Consider the following 18,229-nt stretch of genomic DNA (forward strand, 5'->3'; position numbering starts at 1 on the left):
TGTATGTTATGCTGGACCTCTGTGGAGACCTCACCAACATTTCATATGATCATGGTGGCGAAATTGTCTGATGAAGAAAGTCCTCAACAACATGAAGACTACAGAGCTTGTTCTGCTTATGTGCAGGTATTGTGACAGCTATATGACTGGACATAACATTAATCTCAAACAAGTAATGTAGTGTATTGTAACAAAAGTTCTTTAGATACAGTATGCCGAGAGCCTATAATAAGTAATAATATTACTTAATGTTACAGTTCATTATTTGTGTTCGTGTAGCACCTCTGCCCCCTAGTAATGGGCCACAGCTGCATTTAGCAAGGTGCAGTATAATCCAGAGGTGATTATATGGCTTAAGCATGAAGAAACAGCATATCAAGGTAATCAAAGAAAGGGGGGGGGGGGGGGCGGGGAAATGAGGAGGTGATGCACAATACATGATGGTCCTACCACATCATTAGCCTAACTGTGATATTACTGTTTGGAAAACAATTTGTGACCGCGTGTAGCTGCTGTGTCATAACACACACAGGATATCTGAGGAAAGGCTGGGCATTTGATCTTTACTTTGATATCTCCTAATAATTTACACAAGCTGAGGACATGCCCCAGAATATTTTTGGTTTAATGTTGTCTAAACACAAGAGCTTTTACAATTAATTTCCTCAGCTTGTCTTGAAACAAAAACAGGGAAGAGTTTAAGCCCTGATGGGTATCAGGCTCTGCAGCCCTTTTGTGAGGGGTAAGGAGGGTACTGGTCCTCCACTCCTCTGGGCTTCTGCAGAGAAAGCTGCAAAGTGGTGTTTTCTCCCAGAGGAGAATTTAATCAGCTCAGCGTGGAGGGCTGGGCTTTCTTAGCTTGTTAGTCTCTACGAAAGAGCTAATCACAGGCCCACAATTTCTAGCCTTTTAAGCACCTATATGCTCCTGTACCATATTTGGGCAATAAGGGTTCAGCAGAACTCGAGAACGCTGCAGATCTGATCCTCTCCAAAGCTCTGGCCTCACTGGAGATACTGTGCCGCAGAGGGCCAGCATGTCGTTTTTGCACGGCTCCTAAGCAACCTGAGTAAATAGAACATTTCGCAACCTTAACCACAGCGGTTGCTACACTTTCATCTATAATTATCTTTTGCATCAGAGCTCTCAAGAGCAACCGGCCTACCAGATTTTGCAGGATATTTTGCATTCAGCTTCAGTTTGTCTGCCTTTTCTCTTGCATTGCCAGTCAGGATAATATTCCCCAGACAAGAGGAGAAACATAAATACCCTGCAGACTAGAGGAACGTGCAATATGCTGAAAGCCAAGAAATGTTAGCTTGCCAGCCCCACTCCTGATTGCTGTTTATATTCTGCACACTTCAGAGCTTTGTTATTTGAACAAGGCCATATAACTTGCCCCCAAAGGCAGCCAAATATAATTCTTGGTGTTTGGAAAACCTAACACACAAATTATGTTTAGGAATACAGCCTATGATCCCAGTAGAACAAACGAGGACTCTTCCTCTTCTGCCTGCAGTGTTTCTCAAAATTAATGTCAAAACTGTAGCTTGGCGATCCGGATATAATGTCTGTTCTAGGTGCTAGATCATGCTTGATTTCGAAGCCAAGAATAGAGCCCAGCATTCTTGATCAGCGACATCCTATTTCTGGTTCTGCAACCTCCTAGCAAAATGTGAGTCTGCTCTAAGGGTGAATCTTAGTCAGGCCCAGCTTCATTCCTCCGGTTCTAGAACTGGAGAGCTGTGCTCAGGGTCTGAAGCCAGCCTGAAATGCTCATTGTGCTGAGGATCTGAAGACACCCATATCTGTACCCTGCCCATGCCTTCACTGCAGTGATCTTTGGATTTCTGACAAGAACTAGGGGTTTTTGTGCTTTTTCACTGAACTTTGAATTTAGAATCAAAACCTCCCTGGAACAGGGTTCAATGCTTTGAAGAAACGAACAAACCCGTGCTAGCTAGTAGTCCAGCAAGCCACACAACGCACCACAATTTCCTATGTCTTGACAGCTTGATATGTAAATCAGTTATTTGAGTTAAAGAGTGGCAGCTTTGTGAGCTCAGAGGTGTATGTTAACGGTGTAGTTTTGGTTGTGAAATACATGCTCCATGTGTAGAAAAAAAAGTGAGTGTTCACAGCCTTGTAGTTCAAAGAGTGAAAGTTTGCATACAGGATGAAGATGCAATTACGCATACTTGGGGTGTAAGCCCAATAAAAGCAGGATCAACCACCTGAGACCACCTGTGGCATTGGTCTGAAGCCTGGATTTAATTCTGCAACAGCACAGGTCATGAAATCACAGTGACAGGCTGTCTTTGTCCGGAGCAGCAGGGTGAATTCTTACCATGCCCTTCGAGAGCCTGTTTGACCACTTGCGAGAGTGAGTTTTATACATTGCGTGCTTACACAGTTTGGATTGTTTCTAAATTGTCCATATCCATTACTGTTAGCCTTAACAATATGCAAAATGACATACAAATTGGCATGATGACAACTTTGCTATCTCAGAGAGCTTGCAGCTGATCTGCTGTTCCACAAGGCTTTTTGACACAGCACAATGGCAGACTCAGATCTCTTTCCAAGACAGGGAGAGTGAGGTCACTGGCCAGAATAGCGGCTCCGTCCCAGCACTGAGTTACTGTTAATTTAAGCAGAGCTGGCACCGTTGTACCTTGCTCCTTCTTTCTGTTCATTCTGTGTGACTTTTGAAACAATCGGTGGGGAAACCAGGCTGATAGAAAACACCCTGTAAACAGCAAAGCTGTTTCTTATTCACAGGCATCAGGATTTTAAAGTAAATTCACTTTATGGTGAGATCACCATACTAGTTTAGTACAAAATGGTAAAATTCCTTAGGAATTTTACTATAAGACTGTGACAGAGGAAGTCCTTTTCTGAATCTATTTTTGCTGTATTAGAAACTGGATAATCATAAGATCATTCAAGATGCGTGGTTTTAAGTGCACTGAGTATGGACAGCATGAATTGCTATAAACAATTGCCCTGGAAATGCTAAAATGGTGGGAGGAAGGATACTAAATGATCAGCTTCTTCCTGTTTAGGAAACCTGAAACATTGGTGAGAGGATAATAACATGATAATATTTTTCATTACTTACTTCATTAAAATCCCGGTGTGGATTTTAACAGCAAAGGATGTGAAACCCAAAATAACTGCATATTCATACGTGCACAAGTAGGCAAACACTGATTTTTATATCTGTTTGAACAAGAAGGAGATCACGCCTGTATTCAGCATCTGCATGTCAGCACGAGTAGCCACAGAAAAGACCGACAGCTTGTTCGCAGTAGAATATAGCTGCCCTCGTAAAACAACCAGGGGCTCGGGCCTGCGGCTTATTTTCCCTATGTAAGTAGCTCTCCCTGTTCTTGTACCTGCCTGAGTCCTGGACGAGCAGAGGTGAGCTGGCAGCCCCAGCCCATGCTTGCTGCCAAGCCCAGACAGTTAAGCTGTATTTTAGTGTGTTTCACAGGGCTGGAGGAGGAAAGAAGGAAGCTGTTCCAAGACTGGTACTCTAGAAATCAGCTGGAGAAGACAGGGTCTACAGCCCCAGCCCTCCTGTGCTGCGTAAGGAAATGAATATGCTCTGTGGATGGCTGGAAGACTTGGGAATTCGCTTGGCTAGCCATCATCATGTCCACAGAAGCCACAAAAAATGCTTTATAAGCTCATTGCACTGCAGACAGAATGGAGAGAGAGCAGAGAATTGAAACTTGTGAGGCAGTGCTAATTTTTTTCCTTATAAATGGCCAACAAAGTGTAAATTACCATAATGGTAATTTATTAAAAATTATGATTTTTAATAAATTATAATAAAATATTATAATTTTAAATAAAAATATAACAATTTTTTATAAATTAAAAAATCTATAAATTACCATACTGGTAATTCATATAAAAAAATACCATGCTGTACAAGCTCTTGGAGCCCTTGCCTTCAAGCCCTTATGGTGAAAATACAGGCATAAATTAGAAATGTTGCCCATTGAGTCATGGGTGAATTTTTTGGTGGTGTTTCTGTGGCAAAAACCCCAAACCCCATAAACAGGTCAGTATAAAAGTAGTTTATTTTTTCGCATGCCTTGCAGGCAAGCCCCACTCTTTCCCTGTTATCATCTCAGTCCACAGGGCACGTTTGCCACCGCGGCTGTGCCAGCAGGTAGATCCATCTGTAGGGCCTGAAGCAGCGGGGCACCCGTTAAAGTTTAACCCCATGTATGAATATTTGCAGGGTCAGAGCCTAAGTAAGACCAGCAAAGGTGAGGAGATGAAGCTGGAAGTCTCATGGCTGGAATTCAGTTCACATGAAGGGGAGAGCTGGATGGGTTCCCATCGGGTTCCTGTACGGCACTGGCACTTGGGCGGCAGTTTATCCACGTAGGAAGACAAATCTGGGCAAGGCAACAATGAAATGTACTTCACGCAGCAGGCCAGCATGACTAAGAGGTGTCTTTCTCCCCGGCTCTGTTTTATTCCATCCTTTGGCTCGTCCCTTTTTCCTCCTTCGACAGGCTCCCTCCTCCTTCTCCTCACCCATCGCCTTCTCCCCGGCGGTGCCGTACCGAGTAACCCCGATGTGGGACCCCCCGGGCCGGTGGCAGTGCCCCCCTTCGCCCGCCCTCCCCCCTCCCTTCTCCCCCCGGGGCCCCGCCGGTGCTGGCTGGGCAACACGGGGCCTTACCCCGCCCGCCGCTCCTGCCTCCCTTTCCTTGCGGGCCGCGGCCACGGAAGGGCTCCCGCTGTCCCCGCCGGCCCCGGAGTCCTGCCCTCCTCCCGGTCTGGCCCTATGCCGCCCCCGCCATGCCGTGAGCCGCCTGCCCGCCCCACACCGACACCCGTCCCTCCGCCCGCAAGGCGCTGTTCCGGGCCGTGACCCGGCCCGGGGACCGGCCCCGCCCCGCCCCCGGTGCGCGACCCCGCCCCCTCGCCCCCGCACGGCCCCGCCCCCCGCTCTCCCCCCCCCCTCCCCCCCCCCCCCGCAGCTCTGGGCAGCAGCGGGGCCGCCGCCATTTTGGAGGCAGCCGGAGTGCCTGCAGCTTGCAGCCTCGCCGCCCGCTGTCAGCGCAGCCCCGGCCGCCGCGCCCCGCCTCGGCCGCGGCCCATGCCCGCCGGGCCGCCGGCCCTCGCAGCCAGGCAGCGAGCCAACGGCCTCGCCGCGGGGCGGAGGGCAGGCCCGGACCCCCAGCAGGTGAGACCCGCGGCTGGGCCCGCCGCCCGCGTCGCCGCCCGAGCTGTCACCGCCGCCCGCCCTCCCGCCGCCACCTGCCGCCGCGCCGGGGCCGGCCGTGCCGAGGGCTGCGCCCCGCCGCGGGCCGCTTCCGCCTTCCTGCGCCGGGGCCGGGGCGCTGGGCCCGGCGGGCCGCGGAGGCGGTGTGCGGCCTGCCGCCCTGCCAGCCCCGCCGTCCCCGCCGCCTTCGTCCCCCGCCGCCGCCTCGGCCCCCTCGGCCGCAGCGACACCCCCCTCCCACCCCTCAGAGCGCCGGGCGGAATCGGTCACCGGTCCCGTAGCGCTGCCTGGGCTGCGGGGCCGCCCCCCGCTGTCCCCGGTTTGTTTTTCCCTGTTGGCGGGGGCTGGTTTTAAATAGCTCGTAGCCCCGCCGGTGCCGGCTGTGCCGCCCCCCCAGCAGCTCCGGTCACAGAGGTCTGTTTTCCAGTCCTTGCGCTCGGCTGTGCCCGGGTCCCACCGTGTCGTTTCTTGCGGTATCTGGGTTAAATCGGACTTTCTGCGTGTGTCAAGAGTTTGCTTTGGGTATTATTTTTTTTTTTTTGGGGGGGGGTCACGGGGACGTCGACCTGGTGGGAACAGGTAATGGGAACGTGGGGATTCGGGTGTTCGTGACTCATGCCTGGCCAGGGGGTAATTGCTGAAGCTGTTGGGAGAGGTGGTGGTGGCAAGGTCAGAGGCGGGGGTCAGGTGCCTGGGGGGACCTGCTGGCTTCGGGGCTGCAGAGCCCGGAGCCTTGGCGAGGGACCCTGTCAGCTTGGCTTGTGCAATATGTAAAAATAAATATCCCTGTCCTGACAGAAACTGGGGTAGGAGTTGTAGCAGCAAACAGAATCACTACAACACATAATTTTCCAGAAAGATGCTTTCTTGAAGAGGCTAACAAGGGCTCCCTTCTTAATTCGAAGGCCTTGTTTTGCACGAGTTAAAAAACCCAACAAACTAGGAAGTGAAAAAGAGAAACTGAGAGAACTTGGGAGAGGCCTCATATATTTCTTGTATCTTGGTCTCTCCCACTTAGTATTTTGAAAACTAAAGCTTGTTTTTATGATACACTTATTTTCTCTCTCAAGAAACAAAGGAGAAAGTTGTCGTTCCAGGCCTGTCCAGAGCTACACTTTTGAAGCCAAGCACGTAATCAATTACTAGCAGATTTTTTGTTACAAAGCACCGTTTTAAGAATGATGGGAGAATGAACATTTATGATTTCTCTTATTACTCTGATACTTAAAAGCAAACAGTCTGCAAAAATGCTTCAGTGGTAAAAAAAATCTGGTGGATGGTAGTATAGCAATTTCCATAGCAACCAATGGTGATATCATGGTAAGCAAAGTTAAATTTTGGAATGTGCAATAGGAACACACAATGATCTGTACTGGTTTGAGTGATAGCAATAAACGTTTGCTGAGGAGAAGACGACTGACTATCGGATAAGAACAGAATAGTTTGAAAGTGAAGGCCTACTTTGTTTTTCATGCGTTCAGTATGCAGACATTTCTTGTGACTTTTGTACTTCGTATTATGTTGCAAATCCAGGGACCTAGGACAACGTCCTGTCTAGAAATAGTGAAAAATTTGTAACGCTGCAGCAGCTTTCTGGGAAGAGCTTGGTCTGGAGCAGAATGGTATCAGACAGGTGGTGCAGAAAACTGCATTGAGGTTTTGGGAGGTACCTGCAAACCTCCAGACTTGTGAGAGCGTGGCTGATGTCAAGCGTCTGTTCTGGGGCTGGCAGGGAGCACTGAAGCGTTCTTCTGAATCTGGAATTCAGTAAAGGCTTGGTTGTGTTGCAGGAGGAACAGGTTGAATTTCTAAGTTGGTAGTTAAGAAATTGGAGGCTGTCAGAAAAGAAAACTATCGTTAAGAGCTTATGTTTTGGGTTTTTAGATTTTTTTTCTTAGTAAGTGAGTATCCTTGGTCCATGGGCTTAAAATTATTTTAGAAAACTCCAGGCTGCTGTCACAAGTGGTGTAGCCTGTTTTGCAGTGCTTCCCAATGAGGGATGGCTACAGCCCTTGTGGACCCCTTCTGCAGATGGGCCAACAGTGCTTCTGTGTGGGGCTCCTGCCCCCCCCCCCCCCCCCCCCCCCCCGGGCTTACAGTTTGCTGGTTGGACTGGGAGTCAGCTGGAGTGAATTAAATTCGCACTGTTCCCAAATAGCGAGATCCTGAGTTAGAAGGAGGAATTGTTTAGTTACGCTTCCCCTCCTCTTTGGTAGGGAGATATCCCCAGGTGTAGCTGATCATGTTTTTCCATGCTCTGTGGAAGGAACACTTCATTTGTGTTCTCCCCTGAGTTTTATTGGCTATCAGCTAAGGTGTCAAAGGGAAACCAAAACTGTTCTTCCCTGAGATACAGTAGGATGTCAGTGGTACGGAAGAATTTCAGGAAGGAAAGGTGTTATGTTTAAGGAGAGTTCAGGGCTGGGGAACAGAAATGAGCTTTCTTAACTCTGTGTTCCTGCTAATAAGGTGTGGAGAAGTGTAAGTGTAAGAGCTGTAGATTATATGTTAGGGAAAATGACTTCATGTACATAATCAAGTAGTATGTTTTCTTAACACAGTGGCTTGGAGTCTAAAGTGTTAGTGCCTGAAGGGCAGTAGCTAGAACAGTGTAATAAGCTCAGCCATAAAAATGGGCGAACTGGAATGCCAAGAAATAGAAGAGTATCTTGTTATAGTAAATATTTCTGAAACAATAGTAGAGTGACAAGAATAACTGGGAAACTTGGGTGTAAATGACACAGGAGAAACAGATGAGGTCAGCGGGTTGAGAGCTAAGTAGGAACTGAGTGGGTGACAGAACTTTTGAGAACTTTATAGGGAGGAGTACCTGTGGGAGGTCTTGTTTTGCTGGATGCAAAATCACTGAAAAACTAGTTGAGGAGAGCAGAGTTAATAGACTGTATTAATGAATGATGTCAGCTCTCCATCTGAGCAGTCAAATATGGAGCCACAGTTGAGAGCAGCAGTCTTTCACTCTTAGCCCTATTTATAGGGTAACACAGTTCTGTTCTTAATTACGTTTTATGGGCTGGGGAATCGGTTTGACTGTTTGTTACCTCCTTTTCACGGAAAATCTACAGATGTCAGTGGGTTTATGTAAGGATCAGGGAAAGAATGTGGCCTCTGTGTGACCAATAGTAGCAACAAAGGAACTGAAGTGTCTTCTTTGATTCAATATTATTAGAAGCAAAAGTATGTTGTCTTTTCTGTCTGCTGCTATGTTTTTAGGGTGCTTGTTTCTTTAATTGCACTTTTCTCTTTCCCTCTGGGCATCTGTATTCCTCCCACCATCCTCCCCTCCCCCTGTGATGGACTTCTCTGCTCCTGGTTTTAATCTACTAAACAGTCAGCAGTGCAATAACCAATATTGACATTATTATTACATGCCTTGGCTATTTTTACCTGCGTGTTAACTCTGGTATGGGGGGAAGCTCGGGCAAATAAATATTAGTTATCTTGGGAAATGAAGCTTTCATAGCTAAGGTTTAAAATCTCAGATTAAAAAAGCTCAGGTTTTGGTGGAATTTGAATGCAACACACGTGTGGCGTACATGGTGTTTGGATCAGGTCTGCAAATGGGAAGTTTGACATCACTGGCTAAATTAACAGTGACGTTCTATCTTTTTGCTTATTAATGCCATTTAGTCCTAGATAAAGCTGAGACAGTGCAAGTAGTTACAATAATAAATGGCTACATAGCAATGCCTAAAGCCTAACTAAAATTGTCATCTTTGGCAGGGGTTGCTTCAAACCAAGCTCCATGTGGCACTGAGCTTCAGAAAGAGGGTTGTCAGCAAAATTAGGATGAGCCAGCTTAGGAGAACATAATGTCAAAAGAAGGAAGTTAAAATCATTAGCCTGAGCATGGAAGCTCTGCAGCTGTTGAGCTGTAACTGCTGACTGTTACTGATTTTCCCCTCTCAATTTCTCTTTATGTCTACCTGGTTTCTTGTTCTGTGCCTGAGCTGTAAGCTCTCTGGGGAATGGCCGTGCCTCAGGCGTGTGTGGTGCTTTAAGGACACAATCTTATCTGGACAGAAGGGGAAACCGGAAGGCATAGGAAAATAACATTATGGTTAAATGGCAAAGTTCAAGAAGTTATTTGAGCCAAATGGGCAGAGTAAGTTTCCTTGCCTAGGCAAAATAAGAAAGTTCCACCACCTTTTGTTTTGGTAGGTGGCACAGTAGGCAATCTGCATGGTTTGCAAAGAAAACTTTCCAAACATATTGATTGTGTGAATTCAAGGTTTGTGTTCAGTCGGCAATGTCTCTGCTGTTCTTTCCGGTATGCCTATGCTAGTTGTCTCTATTTATTTATTTAATTTTATTTTATTTCAGTTCTGCAGTTTGCTGATATTCAGAGCATTGTGGCCTGCAGTGACACTGGTATCTCTTAAGTCACTTTGATTCAGATTTTGCTTGGTAGAATTAGGAGCAATAGCAGGGAAAAAAAAAAAGAAGCAATAGCAAAAAACTGGCATTGCTTACTGGGAGAAGGACAAAAAAGTGTGAAGACTACAGTAGTGGAGATGGGCTTTCTTGCTGCAGCCTACAGGAAGGAAGAAGGAAATAGAACACAGGATACTTCAGTTTCAGTTTTGTCTTTGATTTCTCTACAGTAGACTTAATTATGTTAGCTGAGAAAATGCATGATGGGTATTCCTTGACATTTTGTGATAAGCGACTTAGATTCTCTTCTGCATAGCAATTTCTTCCTTTCTTTTCATTCCTCATAGTCATGCAAAACCTACAGATTGTTTTCAGCTTCTCACTTTCATGTGCAGTGGGGTGGGATGAGAAAGGTTGTGTTTCTTTAGATGTTTACTTTTCATTTTCTTTGTTCAAAAGATCCTCTGGTATGCCATTTAATGTAATTCTTTTATGTTAAAACAGATTAATTTTTTTTTTAGAAGGATAATTGAGACTATAAGCTAACAGGTTGTAAATTGTATTCTGTCTGCCTGAGCCAGAGGACTAAGGGCGCAGTTCCACAGCGACATCAATGGGCCCGAGTCCAGGTTGCCATGTGTCGGCATTAATATTTGTGTGGTATGGCACCTCAGAAAGCTGAGTGGGCTGAGCGCTGACCCTTCTTGGAGGGAGCAGTTTTCAGCTGGATCAGCTTCCTCAACCAGCTCGATGTGTAGTTGCATAAACAACGCTGACACAAGGGAGGATTGAGGAATGCATGACCCAGGAAGGGTAAGAGTAGAAAGAGCAGGTCTCTTGCTGTCTGGATTTAAATAGGGTGTGGTTCAGTTTAACTAATCTTAAATTTGTTGTGCAACATTTTCCTGGTTTGTCCCTTTGTGTTAGTGCTGGTTCTGTACTTGCAGGGAGGCAGTCTGGCAGAAGACTACCTTCCCTTCCCCTGTTTGTTTTTTGCTGGTTTATTTTTCTGAACAGACGAGCACTGCTGTTGGAACATCTGCTGGGCAGTTTAAATATGAAGGGGTTGGGAATAGTGGGGCTGCAGCAGTGTTAACAACAAAAAAAAAAGTGTTAACAAAAGCTGTGATTCCATGTTGGAATAAATCAAGCTAAGCTTAGTAAATAGAATATCCAGGTCATCCTCAGTCACAGAACCTCAGTTCCTGAGCCAGAGTACCCGATTAACAGTCAACAGATGCTCAATCAGCACTCTATTTAACAAATTAGAAAATACTTAATGATGGATTACAACTTAGTTCTGTTGCATGTTATCCTTATTTTTTTTAATTTGATATGGGAGATTGTTTTTCTTAGTGCTCAGTGGTTTTCTACTACTTTCGCATTCTCCCAGTCCTTTACTATATCACTTTTTAGCATTACATTGCTCGTGGTATATCCAAAATTTTATTTGATCTTATCTTTTTAAATGTCTTCCGTGACTTTCTAAGCCTTCCCCCCCCCCCCCAACGTTGTGTTTCAGACTCTGCCTTCACTTTCAAGGGGCTGGAGACCTCTCACCGAAGTTTGCACATCTATGATGTAAATGCCTGCTTCTGAGGTAACCATTTAGGATTCCTTTTTTTAGTCAATGGAGAGAAACATGCTTACTTGCTTTTGATGCAGAAGTCTAAAATAGAGCTGAGTTTTGCTGTAGAAGTGCTCGTTTCTCTTCTACTGCAAAGGGAGTCTGGGTGACTAATTCAGGTTAGTCATCCATAGTATAAATATCTACATGTTAGGTGAGACAGATCCTGCTGCAGAATACTCAACTTGATAGGCAAAGATTCTGATGGGGACCTTAGTGAGGTTGCCTTCACACCCTCGATGGATTGTGAGGTGAATGAGACATTAGATATGTTTTGCGGTGTGCAGTGCCCATAGCTCTGCTTGATGAATCTCCTTCCTCTTTCATAGCTGACTGATAAGTTTGAGGTTGAAAGCAGTGTCTATAAATGATCCAGAATCATATGGTTATCTATTTAAAATCAATAGAATAAAACAAACTTAAGTTTTTGTCATGTATGTGACCAGCATAGTTGATTTTCCAGATTCTCTTTGAGATGTACAGATGCTACCCAGTGGAGTAGCTGGCTATGTTGTGTTTTCTGCCTAACTGGGGTCATAAATAAGCAGAAAGTTCCATGGTGCAGAAGACAGGATTTCTCCATATCTCTTCAGTACTTAGTATGAAGAGGACTCTAAGCTGAAAAGAAGTTTTTCATTTAGTAAATGTAAAATACTGAGTTTTCCCCTTGTACTCTCTCTAAAGACTATTTAATTATGACCAGTCTTAGAGACTGCTATATGTCCTGAGTTTTGTGAAGACTCAAGGATGAAGTAGCAGAGGAGTTTACAAAAATATGAAGGGGCTTGAGGATGCCAAATTTTGCAGACAGGAATGTAATGTTTTAGGGATGCGATGCCAGGAACAAATGCATGTTTGATTTCATTGATGTTACACTGTACCCACTGTTTCCTCTTACAAAATAGGCAGATAATTTCATTACTTCTGTTTTTCCTGTTACTTCTGTCATCTTTGTTCTTAGCTAACTGTAGTCCCTATAAAATAACTGTTACAAGTAATTAGTGTTCATATCTGTGGTGCTTTCAGTGTGGCAGCCTTCATCCAGTGTATCCGTGGCCTTCCCAGTCCTGTCTTTCCCCTCCATTTTAAATAACAGCACTGCTAAGGAATGTTGTGTCTTGCAGAAAAAAACCTCACTACTTCATCTTCACTTTTCACAAGTGAAATTTTTTGCTCAATTGAAGTGAGCTTGTAAGTGCTGTTTTATAAAATACCTGGAAGAAAATGTTGGAATGAAGTGGTGCAGTTCCCAAGAACAAAACTTTTATTTTTAGTCCTAGAAGAGAACAGCAAGTAGAAATATTAGTGTATACTTGTGGTTTGGATATATGTTTGAGTTTTTACAAGGAACTGTGAAGTGAAACAGGATCACCTAGTAGTCACAGTAGACATTTGCCATGTGAGGAAAATACTGTTGCGTAATTGTGGTTTGTTGGTAGAGGTGGTTGCCTGTGCCCTGGTCATGAATATATTATTTCGGGAAAAGCAGAAACTTTACCAAATCACTGACAACCAAACAACAGACCTAGTGTTTGGAGAAGCAGGAAGATCTCAAAGGCAGTTGATAAAAAGAAAGTGTCTTCCACTGACCTATGCGTTTAAGCTTTAATATGAAAGGCAGTTCTTGCTGGAAGGGAGTCACTACGATTTATTGGCCGGTTTAGACTCTGGCTGCCTAATGGGGAAGAGATGGGGGAAGACCGGACAGTGTTGATGAAAGGTCTGTGAAAATTCATCTCAGTGTGTGAAGTAATAAGCCAAAATAGCATTGAAAGTATAATTATTGGAATGGATGCTATGCCTGAAAATGCAAAATATTATGTGTGTTACTGTTAAAGACAATTTTGAGGTATGTGATTAAAGAAAATAGCAGGGCAGAGAAGATAAAAACCATACTGGGTAATGTGCTATATTTTAATAAAGCAAGGGGAAGTCTGATATTATGTGTGGAGTTCTAAATGTGTTTCTTGTTCACAGTTTTTGGTGTATATGTAACTTGTCAAGCTTGATGTCAGGGATATTGATTAGGCCAAGGGTTACTGTGTTTTCTGTGTTAAATAAGAGGGGAGAACATTTGTTTATGTGTAATGATGAACACTACTTTGATACACTGTGAAGTATACTGATGGGATTGAGAGAAGACCCTCCTCATGCTCCTGTAGCCCCACGTTGTCTTTCCTGTACCTCATTCCGAGGCAGCAGATGCTGCCGCTGTCAGGGACTGAATGCCACAAACTGTTTCTCTATAGTGGTATTTCATAATTGAAGCCCTAGGAAGCTTCCCTTTCCCTTACCACTTCTTTGCTCTTACTTGGACTGATGCAGAAGTGGAGGGAAATTTAGCTTAGGCTCCTGACGTTATGCCTGCACCATGTGGCTGAATGCGATGCAGAGAGATCTATGGACGAGTTGTAGAGGTGGGAGTCCTGTTGCCTCGCCTCTGGCTCAGTACAGCACCGATGTGCCTTCCCTGTTTTTGAAACTTGAGCTGGTATCTCTGTACAGCATTGTATGGCACATGTAAATGTACCGGCTTGCTAAATTGGGAGGGACATCTCTTAGTATGGTGCTTTATCTTGCTCTTCAGATATAGAAACAACAAGAGCATTATTTAAAATGTCACTATGGCATTTTCCAGCTGAGGAAAAAACCTCAACATATCACACCTCCAGAATTTGTAGAAAGCAAAAGGAACTCTTGTCTTTAGAAAGGACCAGTAGTTTTCTGTATTCTTCATAGTTGTCAGGTTGTAAATTAACTGGAAGATATTTCACTTGAGCAGGGTTGCTGGTGAGACCCATTGAGGTGCTGGGTGCTCTGTGAATATTACAATGGCAAGTGCTTTCGGCACTGGAGAGGATGCTTGGCTTTGCAACAACGGGGCAGACTTTTCTGCTGCTTATAGTGTGATTTGCTTAAAACTCAATTTCCAACTTGGGAATTATTATTCAAATAGATTTGGAGTGTTATATGCAAATTAATATTTTGCCGTGACTCCTTGTAACAATATTTAGTTGCAACACCAAGCAAGCTTGAACAAAAAGTTTTATGGTAGTCAGAGATGATCACTAAGATGATACTTTATTCCTGTAGCGATCATAATTTGCATTCTCTGAGGTATTTATAGAGATGAAGAGTACCTACTGATGATCTTTTGTGCAAGATTTATGGTAATTTATTTTCCCAAAGTTTATAACAATCCCTAGAAGTCTTTATTAATCTTGGAAAAATAAATGTCATTCTTTTCAGCCACGTGAAATCTTCACCTTGTCTTTTACAGATTTAGTGCTTTTTATTAGTGTTTTGGAGTATGATTAAGGCCATTTAGTTACAGTGTGAATGACTTCTTAGAATGTGTGATTAAAGCCATAATTTGACATGCATTTAAGCTGGCACTACTGCTGAAAATCTATCCGCTTCTTGCTGCTGCTCATACCCATTCATCCCTTTTCTGCCCTCCCTCCTGGCTGGCACAAGCATTTGTGCAGCAATGTTGTGAACCATTTTGCGGGAGTGATCCAGTTGAAATTTTCCATCCAGTATTAACAGAAAAAAGGAAAACTTTTTTTTTTTCAGCAGCGCAGGTTTAAATATATGGCAAACTGTGGCCTAAAATCATGATCACGTGATTCTGGTTTGTGATTTGAAGAGCAACCTGAGCTTTAATGTTTATTTGTCCAGGTAAAGCCCATTGAACTCTGAAGGGTGAGTCTGAGACTTCCAAATGATTGTTTTCCTTTTAAGATGTTTTATGACGAGTGAAGCTTAGCCTATAAATACAATTCAGGTGGTGCTGTGCAGGGGAAACAGACTGGTGGTCCATTGTCATACATAAGATTTTTTTTTTTTTCTTCTGAAGTGTCTTAGTATTCATTTTAACTGTAGAACTACTTAAACTTTGTGTGGACTGTGTCTATATGATGTCCTGGAAGATGAAGGAAATTGAAAATATATGTTGTTTAATATCCTGTTGTAAGGCTCTGGTTTGTTACGGTTTTGGCAAAGCGATACTATGCCTTGTTTGCATGTAGCTTGCTTGGTAGCACAGGGCAATGTCAGAATATTCTGGTAAAAACTGCAGCATGCAAAAGGCTGAACTGTTTTTACGTAGATAAAGGCACATACATTTTTGAAGCTTTGAATGTGTATAAAGGACCATTAAAGGAATGTAAGCAGTTGTTTTTCTTGCTCATTTGAGGACATCATGATACCGATAAAATAGATGTATCTGAAATGTACAGCTCTTGATCTCCTTGTAAAGCACAACAGGAAATGTTAGTTTGCAAATGCTTCTGCTTTGCTATCTAATAGTCTGAGCGGAATGATGTTTCTTTCGTAATAATGCCTTATTCTGTGTGTGTGGCAACAAATAAAATACCTAGGGTCTGTAGATCAATGTGGTAAATGACTTCAACAAACTGGGTTTTCTGAAAAAAGGTGCTGTGTGCCCCAGTAAACGCCAGCATCTTACTTTTGAGATGCTAGTCTAATTAATAATAATTATTTCTGAAGGTTTTAACTGTGGTGATCCAGGAAAAAATATAATATGTTGCTTAAACAACATGTAGTAAACAGTCTCAGTGGCATCAAAGTCTTGTTTACTAATGTAAGCAGTGCAAGGGAATGAGGAGTGGAGTGTCTGAGGAGTCCTGCAAGAGATGTAAATCAACACTTAAAAAAACCCCATGATTTTGTTTTGCTTGTTTAATAATGATTGCGTGTTAGCTTTTTAATATTCAAATCAAGTTGCAAATCTTACACTTAAAGGTTGATCTTTAAAGTGAAGCACAGAAATCCCCCCGGGGTTCCTTGAAGATGCTGCTGCCCTGCTTTCATGGGGGAGACAATGTAAATGGAGAGTAGTAGCTGAAAATATTTGACTACTCATCTTGTTAAATTATTAGTGATTGAGTGAAGTGCAGGGTAAAAATCGTGATACCTATGCCCTTATAGATAATGTGAAGCTGCTAGGCTGTGGAGTTTTTTTCTTTGGTGTGTGCTTAGTTCCATACGCTTTTGATTTACCTAGAAAAACCCCCACCTTTTGTGTGCACTTATGTTCACAGTGCATTTGATATATTTTTCTGTCTAGCTTTTTCCTGCATTTTTTGAAGCACTGCAGTTCCTTCCTTGGCTGGGTGTGTTGAATTTAATTAAAAATGTAACATTTAAATAAAGAAGTCGTGCAACTTTTGTCCTTAGCATGGGGTAGGGCATCAATTAGAAGGCTGTTTAACTAGATACTAGATGAGGATAAAGTTGATCATCAAAACAAAGTACTTCTTGATATCATCTCTTTATTAGGAAACTTCAGAAGCATAGAATAATTAGAAGTAGCTCTTAATTTTCTGTGCATATTTGTACAACAGACAGGCCTTAATAATTTTTTGCCTACAGCAGTTTTTTATTAAAAGAAAAAACCCAACACAACCCTTACTGTGCTGATAGACCAGACTTTGCAGTAGTTGTGATTTACTGTTTTGTCCAAGGAATGTAAACGTAGATGTCTCTTTCATTTGTCAGTTAGATGTTAATTAAAAAAAAGAAGAAATTCATATTGCTAGTTCAGAAGAGAAAAACAAATGGAGGCTCTTGGCTAACTGGTGAAATACTATTTTGGTTAAGAATAAATTTAACTGAGAATTATATCTAAGTGTTTTCCAGTCACCAGCTTGGACTAAGCAATCTCTCAGGAAGCTGAAACGCATCTTTATTATATGGTAACATTTGAAGTTTAACAGAATCCTTTGTTTAGTGTTTCCATCTTCTTCCCAATGTGTTTGCTGTGACTGTGGACCAATGGGAGTGCCCCTTGTAGTACAGGTGCCCTCCAAGGTCATATACAGTTTCTGAAGCGTGATTTGGGGCAGAGATTTTCCCCTGTTGTTTTCTGATGCTGCAGTTGGGCAAGAGAGTCACAAGGCAAACCCTGAACAACGTGGCAGGAGAGTGTAGTGCCAGAATGCTGCAAAGACAACTGTTAAGGGAAAAGAAGCTGCAGGTACCATGGCAATAGGAGTGTGTTAAGAGCTGGCTGGACTGCCCGCAGGGTGGGTGTATGCAGCAGGTATGGCACAGGTATCCATGTTGGGAAGTGTAACTGTTGCTGAGTATACAGTGCTGGATTCAGTAGTACTGAAACACTAAAATCCAGATACTGAATCTTTCCTGAAAATGCCATTAATAAAGTGTATTTTGGCCTTTGCTTAATTGGTACCACGGGGCTGGGATACCAGGTTGCTGTAGTGTGAAAAATTTTAGTTGGGAGATTTGATTCTTCTCATTGTTCAGGAGGCATTTGCTTGTGTTTGGCAGGATGATTACCTGTTTTTTCCTTTTTGAAGTAGCTGAAGCTTGGAAGGCAGAAGCAGATGCCTGTGCTGCAGCTCAGGGGTGCACTGCACTCACTAGAGGAAGCTATTTCCACTCCAGAATACCTTGACAGGCCATTCTGCCATTCAGACAAAGCTTTGCTGGCCTTCTGCTCTGAAAGTGGCCTACAGGCAAAATACTATTTTCTTTTTTGTTTTTGTTTTTTTAAAATATTTTTTTCCCTCCCAGAGATGCGTCCTTCACCTGTACAAAACAGAAGCTTCTGACTGACTGTTCACCTCTGAAAGTTATGAGACTTCGAGGGGGTAGAAGGAAGATGAAGTATTGAAATACTGATAAACTAAGTCCATGTTTTTTTTCACTAAGACTGAAACATGCTATAAGATACTTAAAACCTGTGAAAACTAGTATTTAGATTACCCCAATATGAAGATAAAAGCTAACTACAAAGCTAACTGAGTACAATAGAGACAATTTATAATTTTGTATGCTTAGTTGTAGGAGGGAATAAAGGCTGTAATTCATTTCTGTGTTTTATGTTCTTGAGACTTTGATGTGTACATGTGCAGTCAGAGCTTGGCAGAAGTTGCCAAGATCATAAGAGTTTTATGTCCAGTGGGATGTGT

At 43.4% G+C, this 18,229-nt stretch overlaps 1 protein-coding gene across 2 annotated transcripts in view; it reads left to right on the forward strand.

Moving 5' to 3' along the window:
• The first annotated feature begins 5,041 nt into the window (after nucleotides 1-5,041).
• Nucleotides 5,042-18,229, forward strand: part of PPP6R2 (protein phosphatase 6 regulatory subunit 2) — a 106,124-nt gene continuing 92,936 nt past the window's right edge. The window contains exons 1-2 of one of the 2 annotated variants that reach the window (XM_080392793.1): nucleotides 5,042-5,212; nucleotides 11,166-11,243. The gene's annotated coding sequence lies outside the window, so the exon portion shown is untranslated. The remainder of the gene's footprint in view (nucleotides 5,213-11,165; nucleotides 11,244-18,229) is intronic. The other variant, XM_080392792.1, reaches the window with a different exon arrangement.

This window comes from Falco punctatus, assembly GCF_963210335.1.
Source record: "Falco punctatus genome assembly, chromosome: 6".
NCBI lineage: Eukaryota > Metazoa > Chordata > Aves > Falconiformes > Falconidae > Falco > Falco punctatus.